Raw genomic sequence first — 8004 nt, 5'->3', positions numbered from 1 at the left:
ATTCAGTCGCTTAGTCGTGTCCGACTCCTTGCAGCACACCAGGCCTCCCTGTCCATCACCAACTCCTGGAGTTCACTCAAACTGACGTCCATGGAGTCAGTGATGCCATCCAGCCATCTCATCCTCTGTTGCTCCCTTCTCCTCCTGCCCCCAATCTTTCCCAGCATCAGAGTCTTTTCCAATGAGTCAACTCTTTGCATCAGATGGCCAAAGTACTGGAGTTTCAGCTTTAGCATCATTCCTTCCAAAGAATACCCAGGGCTGATCTCCTTTAGAATGGACTAGTTGGATCTCCTTGCGGTCCAAGGGACTCTCAAGAGTCTTCTCCAACACCACAGTTCAAAAGCATCAATTCTTCGGCTCTCAGCTTTCTTCACAGTCCAACTCTCACATCCATACATGACTACTGGAAAAACCATAGCCTTGACTAGACAGACCTTTGTTGGCAAAGTAATGTCTCTGCTTTTCAATATGGTATCTCGGTTGGTCATAACTTTCCTTCCAAGGAGTAAGCATCTTTTAATTTCATGGCTTCAATCACCATCTGCAGTGATTTTGGAGCCCGAAAAAATAAAGTCTGACACTGTTTCCACTGTTTCCCCATCTATTTGCCATGAAGTGATGGGACCAGATGCCATGATCTTCGTTTTCTGAATGTCGAGCTTTAAGCCAACCTTTTCACTCTCCTGTTTCACTTTCATCAAGAGGCTTTTTAGTTCCTCTTCACTTTCTAAAGAAACTCTTTTATTAAACACCCCCCTCTGGTTTTGCAGGACTTTGACTGATAATAATATATTGTTTTGTGATCTGCATATATATGTGTATGTGTGTGTGCATAAAAAGTAGTAGCGTAAATTTATGTAAATCTACTTGCGGAATCTCAGTTCTTTGACCAGGGACTGAACCCAAGCCATGGCAGTGAAGTGTTGGGTCCTAACCACTGGACCACCAGGAAATTCTCTAAGTCTGCTTTTGAAGATGAGCATAGTATTCTATAGTATCCCATCATGGGATATGGATGTGCATTATTTATGTAGCTACCCCGCTACTGATGAATATTTAAAGCTGTGCTCAGCTTTTCTTTCTGATGTCTTGGCATTCCGAGTCGTATCTATGACTTCTTCCAGGAGCGTGAAGCATAGCATTGAACAGTGGAAATGAGCTGTGAGGTCCTGGGCTAGGCGCGTCACTGTCCTAAGCCTCAGTTTCCCCATCTGTCCAATGGGAATAGCATTCTCTATCGATCATTCACCTCAGAGGCACAGGATGGCCTGTGATATTGCTGAGGCCTCACCTTTAAAAAAATGTTTATTTATTTTTGGCTGTGCTAGGTCTTTGTTGCTGCGTGTGGGCTTTCTCTAGTTGCAGAGAGTGGGGGCTACTCTTCGTCATGGTGCATGGGCTTCTTATTGCGGTGGCTTCCCGTTGCGGAGCACAGCGGGCTTCAGTGGTTGCAGCTTGCGGGCTCAGCAGTTGCGGCTGGCAGGCTCCAGAGCACTGGCTCAGTAGTTGTGGCGCACAGGCTTAGTTGCCCCACAGCATGTGGAATCTTCCCAGCCCAGGGACTGAGCCTGTGTCTCCCACACTGGCAGGCAGATTCCTGTCCACTGTACCACCAGCGAAGCCCGAGGCCTCATCTTTGAACAGCTGATGTTGGGAGGCTGGAGTGCAGGCAGTGGCTAGCTAGCCACCTGGGGAGGCAGCGGATGGCCAGTGTCCCCACCTCAACACGGCCTAGTGATTGCACACTGGGAGGCCCCCTCCTGGCCACTCATGAACAGCCAAAATGATAATTTCTGGAGGAAGCCCTGAGAAGAAAACCAGCTATGAGGGCTAGAACTGAGACACAGAGAAAATGAAGATTCAGGGACAGTGCAGGTTCTTTGTCACAGGAAGTGTCCTGGGAGAAATGACAGGGTCTAGGGTCACTGGGAGAGCTTTGAAGAGGAAATGGGTGAATAGAGGGGAGGGTGTTTGTGGTTGCGAGGCTGTGGGAGACCCAGCCCCCTAGAGCTGGATTCCCCAGACCCCTGGTCCTTCCCTCCCCCAAGGCTGCAAGGCCGGGGCTCTGTAAGCATCTGCAGCCCAGTTGCCTGGCCGGGGCGCCCTTACCCCAGGGGCCGCGGGCCCTGACGTTGTCCCAGGGCTGGCACTCAGGTGAGCTCGGCCTCCCCTCTGCGGCCAGCGAGGGTCCAAGGGAGGCTCACTGGGACAACAAACAGCGGCCCTCAGAAAACTCCGAGAGGGCTCCATCCGGCTGACCCAGCCGGCAGCCACTGCGGCCCCGGCCAGTAGGTGTCGCTGCTGCCCCAGCGGAGGGCTGGGTGCGCAGGCTCTAGCCGTTCTGTGCCCGCCGCACAGGGTTTGCTTCTAAAAGGACCGGGTTAGAAACCTGTGCCCCACCGCTCGCATTCCCAGTCCCACCACCACGGTTTCTGCCTAAGCAAAGGAGGGAAACGCCCTCTCCTCTTTCCCTTGAAAGGCTGGGAAGGTGCCGGTAGAGGAGGGCTTCATGCAGACTGGTCAGCGCGTGCGGCATCACTCCAGGGCTGGTCCCCGGGGCGCCTCTGCCTGCTCTGCCCTGGGAGCCACTGGGGCGGGTGCCCAGAAGAAGGGGCATGGGGCACCACTCTTCTGGACTTGATAATCCAGCAGGCAGATGGATAAGGAAGGGGAGTTAGCAAGCGTAACAAAGAAAGGGCCCAGCCAAGGTCTGGTGGGTAGAGTCCATCTCCTTCACAGTCTCCCGAGGTGGTTCCCAGGGTCTTGCTCAGGTTTTCAGTCATTCCTCTGAATATTAGGAGAAAAGGAAGCGGCTCACCTGAATGGGGTTATAGGGTGACCACCTGTCCCATTTGCCCAGTACGGGAGGGGTTCCTAGGATGCAAGACTTTGGCGCTAAAACCCGGAAACCCCAGGGCAGCAGGAACAACTCCATCATCCTAACTGGGTACCAGCTACTTTTCAGGCATTGTCTCTTTTACTCTACATCAGTGGTCGTATTATCATCCCCACTGTACAGAAGAAGATACTGAGGGTCAGAGAGGCCAAACAAGCTGCCCCAAGCCTCAGATGGGAAGGGAGCAACTGGTGTTTGAAGGCGGGTCCACTTGATGGGCGTGTTTCTCTGCACCCCCTGCTTCCTGATGCCTCTGAGGTGGGTAGCTGAGCAGCGGCTTTCACTGGCCAGTCTGTGAGGCCCAGACGGTAGGCAGCTGTGTGTCGTGGGCACAGATAATTACACCGTGTGCTACGGTGATTGCCTGAGCCGGGGCGGCAGCCCAGGAGCTCCTCAAGGGCCTGGAGTTCTGGGGAGGCAGCCTGTTTGGAACCTGGCTGGAGACGGGACTTGGGTGGTTCTGGAAGGCAGGGCACAGGCAGCAGAAAAGTGTACGTGGAGCCAGGCTGAGGAAGCACGTTTGGGTTGACAAGGCTTGATACCACCAGATGGAGAGAGGCCAGGCCACACCGCTGAGAAGGCCCTGGTCACTTCCTCTACCCTCCCTGGAGCCCAGACATTTATCTAGAATATCTTCTAGTACAAGAATAAAAGCCCCAAGCCCGGTGAGCTCAGGCCCCAGGCAGGGGAACCCAGGGGCTCCGGCACCCCCTGTCCAGCTGTGCTGGGCAAGGGCTGAGTGGGCAGGAAGGAGCAGACCTGATGGAAGCTCACTGTGGTCTCCCTTTCTGGGCAGACTGGGGTGGCCTCGGCCACCTTCACAGCTCATCTTGAAATGTCATCAGATTCTGACAGAGAAGCTGCAGAAACACTCAGTCTGAGCATGAAAACCCAAATGAAGTGATTTACACAGTCCTAGATTGATTTGGTAGAACCGACTCTTGTGAGCCAGGCTGGATGCAGGGTTCAGGACAGTGTTACACAGACACGACCTAGCTCTCTTGTCCTCTCGCAAATCACTGCACCCAGGATGAGCGACAAGCTTATCAAGCCAGTTGCTCAAGGTGTCAACTCTCCACTCCTGGGATCTGCACGTGTCTGCTGAGCAGAGCTGCTGCTGCTTTTTCAGACAAGAGTTAGAGAAAAGCGTCCCCTCTGAGTTGGCACAGCTCTCAGCAGCACAGTTTGCAAGCGGAGTTAAGTCCCCACTAGCTCCTGCCACTGAATCCCTTTGTGCAGTGCACAAACTGTGCAACTGTAAATGGCAGTCTTGCCAACAGAAGCCTGTTTGTGTCAGGGATGGAGAAGCCCTTTGGGAGAGAATTCATCAGAAAGGAAGAGAGTGCCGGGCATGAGTGGGCCTAGGAGTGAAGCTGGAAGTATCAGAGACCTGGTGATGCTCTCTGCATCTGGCTCCCCTCTGTGTACAGAGTGGATCAGCTTTGCCTGGGAAGCACCCAGGAGAAGTTAGTTACTCAGGAAGATAAAGAGGAGGAAGGGCCTACTGGACAAAGGAATAGCAAATGCACAGAGGCATGAAAGCCCCAGGCTGCCTGGGGAGTAGTGAGCAAGGTGCAGACAGTGGGGGATGAGGTGAGCAGGGGCTAGAAGGTAGAAGGTAGGGGCCTGGGCTTCTGGGCTTTGTTCTGTGGTTGGAGCCTGGATGGGATGAGCCGAGCAGGGGCTAGAAGGTAGAAGGTAGGGGCCTGGGCTTCTGGGCTTTGTTCTGTGGTTGGAGCCTGGATGGGATGAGCCAGGTTGGAGAAAAGAGGGCAGGTGGAGAGATGGCCCTTGTCTTTGCAGGCTCCCCTGATGTTTACTCCTGTAGCACTGACAAGCATCCCTGGAGACCTCCACCAGTGTTGTGAGCTCTGTCTTCTGCTTATTGTGTTTGTTCCTGCTGAGCACCTTGGAAATAGAAGCTGGGAGCCTTCCTCTCAAGCAAAAAATGCTAAGTCTGGAGAAGCAAGCCCTGACCCCACGTGTGCGTCTATTGGGACTTACGGAATTCAGAGGGTGTGGTGGGGGTTTTGGAAGGAGCCAGTCCCCGTGGTTGGGGTGATCTGGCAGGCTTCTCCTACCTGCTTGCTGTGTGTGTGGACCTGAGGGAGCCACACACCCTGCCCTGGGTTCTGCCACCTGCAAGAAGGCACAACAGCTCCTACCCAGCCAGAGGACATAAACTACTCAGCTTCCTCCGGCTGGGTGGCAGTGTCTCAGGGGCCAGCTCCCACCTCTTGCCCATGTTTGCATGTGTACCGGAGTGTGGACCAAGGTTGATTTTACAGAGCCAACAAATTTTGCTATTTTCTTTTTCTCTTCAGTTCTAGTTTCACTTTTTTGGAAGGCTCAGCAAGGAGGCTGGAAAGGACTTCTTTGACTGATGCTGATCTGGAAAGGCTGAAGTTGTGTGGACAATGGCTAGTGGGCCAGGCTGGCCATGTCCCAGGGGCTGAGCCCCACGCTGGGCTGTTCCAACAAGAACTTCAACTGAACCGAACCATGACCCCGAATTGGAAAAACACTGCCTTGATTCACCGAACCCAAATTCGAATCCAAATATTATTATTTTTTGACTGAACTCTGAATTGAACTAATGTTTCTTTTTTTCTTAAATACCGACCAAGCCAGTTGGAACTAGACACAAACATATGTGTTTTCTGAAACTATTGAACCTGAACTTCAAAATAAGCTATCCGAGGGCGAAGTGAGACCTTATTTGCTTGAGACTGTCCTGTTCACAGCAGGCTAGTAGTGTTCCCTTGATGGTAGCTTCCATTTGTCCAGTTTTGCTTCTCATCTTGAAAAACTGGTGTATAATTTACATGTAGCAGGATGCACAGATCTTCAATGTACATTTTGATCAATTTTGACAAATGCATGTACTCAGGGAGCTCCCCTGATCCATCAAAATACAGGGCATTTGTCCCACAGACTTCCCTCTGTCCCTTCCCAACCCATCCCCATCCTCCTCCCCCACGACCACCGTTCTTATATCTGTTCCCTTTTGCTTCTTGCTTGAGGTTTCTAAACAGCCCTCCTCCCCGACTCTGGAAAGAAGGACAAATATGATAATACCCATTCTGTGGATGAGAGAACTCAGGATCAGAGAAATGCACATACTTTCTTGAACTCATAGAGCCAAGCAGTCACCGGGTTAGAACAACCCAGCTTTCTCGTCTCCCGGCCAGGTGCTCAACAATAGATTTAACGTCTCCCTAGGCTTCCTTAGGGAATGTACCCACCTATGGCTTCCAGGGCCCAGTGGGATTTGCTCACCCCACAAGCACGGCGGTTGCACCTATGTTTAAAGACTTGGCAACGAGGGTGTGTCTGGGTCCCAGGCCCCTGCAAGGGGCACCCTCTCTTGGGGCCTCTGTGCACCCCACGGTGGCAGCCTGCACCCGGGTGCCTGTCCCCTGTCTCCGGCCCGCCTTGTGTGTGGCTGTCTGTTGGTGTCTCTGGCTGCCTGTGTGTAGACCAACTGCGTCTGAGCCCCGTGGAGCAGTGTCTGTCCCCCTGAGCAGCCCAGCTAGAGAACATTGACCAGGTTCCCAAGCTGGCTCTCCTGGGGAAACATTTTCCAGGGCCTACAACAATGTTGCATTTGATTTGATTTCTTTCCCCCCTTTGCAGGCGATTGTGTGGTTTGGGGTGTTTTGCTCCTAGTTATAATCCAATAAAGGCCAGCTGCTGAGATTTTTCCAAGAGTGCCGCTTTCAACCGCCCTCGTTGAAAACGCTCTAATTTATTTCAGTCGCTTGTGGGAAAACCAGCCTCAGCTCAAAACAAAGGCGTCCTGTGCTGATGTAATTGCCCCCTGAGTCGCTCCTCAGGGCTCCGGGTCTGCTGGTGTTCGCAGAGGCGGGCCCTCGAAGCAGCATCCTTTCTTAATGGCGGAAGTCATTCTGAAGGACTTCACTGTCTTCCCAGCCTCTCAGGGGGACATGGGCGTCTCGACTCCCAGCGAGGATGGGGAGCCAAGACGTTCCCCGTGGCTTGTGCATTTCCTGTGGCTACAGGGGTCATCTGACCACGTTCTGTCCGTTTAGTAGGTAGTTGAGTCCTTCCCATTGAGGGGCTAGAAGTTTGGGTGACAAGAGGGAATTTTGGACTTGCCTGGTGGTCCAGTGGTTAAGAATCTGCCTGCCAGCGCAGGGGATGTTTGTTGGACCCCTGGTCCAGAAAGATCCCACATGTTGAGGAGCAACGAAACCCTGGAGCTGCAGCTACTGAGCCTGTGCTCTCGAGTCCGTGGTCCACAACAAGAGAAGAGAATGCAACGAGAAGTCTGAGCACCCGAACTAGAGAAGGCCTGCGTGGAGCAACGAAGACCCAGCACAGCCCAAAGCAAGTGCACGCATAAAATTAAAAAAAGAAAGAGAGGGCACAAAGCAAGTGCACACATAAAATTAAAAAAAAAAAAAAGAGAGAGGGCACAAAGCAAGTGCACACATAAAATTAAAAAAAAAAACAGAGAGGGCACAAAGCAAGTGCACGCATAAAATTAAAAAAAGAAAGAGAGGGCTCAAAGCAAGTGCACACATAAAATTAAAAAAAAAAAAAGAGAGAGGGCACAAAGCAAGTGCACACATAAAATTAAAAAAAAAAAGAGAGAGGGCATTTGACTAAAACAGATCTTCAATGGGGCCCAGATGTGGTGGAACCTTCAGGAGGAGGTTCTGGGCACTTTGGGGAAGGGGAAGAGGGAGAGAGAGAGGCAGGGAAGAGACACCAAGGTGGGAGGAGACCTACCGGGTCAAACCTGCTTTCAGCCATCCAAGCTGGTCTCTTCCGCCTCCCGTTCAGTCTGTGTGCCACTAGACCCCTGGCTAACGTGATTCCTGACCTAATCATCGACTTGGTATCATGGTGTCCAAGCGGCTTTCCTCTTCTGAAGCACAAGGACTTCCTGGACTGACGTCCAAAATCCAAAATGGTGGCCCTATGACTGAACGACGTGTGAATTGTAGAGAAGATTCTGATTGAGTTACAAGACGGGTGGTGCCACCTGTTTGGCTATAATTGTGTTTCCAAATGAGGGGCTCCAGGGAAGTGCTGTGGGGCTGGCTGCCTCCAAGGCCTTGTTTTTCATTTCATTTGCA

The 8004-nt window shown here is 52.2% G+C and overlaps 1 long non-coding RNA gene across 1 annotated transcript; it reads right to left on the bottom strand.

The window, feature by feature from the left end:
• Positions 6605-7798, bottom strand: LOC108633487. The gene is made up of 2 exons (XR_001917118.1): positions 7655-7798; positions 6605-6980 (listed from the first exon to the last, which is right to left on the bottom strand). It is a non-coding gene; the product is annotated as an uncharacterized LOC108633487 (long non-coding RNA).

This window comes from Capra hircus, chromosome 23 (genome assembly GCF_001704415.2).
Source record: "Capra hircus breed San Clemente chromosome 23, ASM170441v1, whole genome shotgun sequence".
Lineage (NCBI taxonomy): Eukaryota > Metazoa > Chordata > Mammalia > Artiodactyla > Bovidae > Capra > Capra hircus.
Note: the sequence above shows the minus strand (reverse complement) of the source record. Positions and strands in the feature narration are given on the sequence as shown.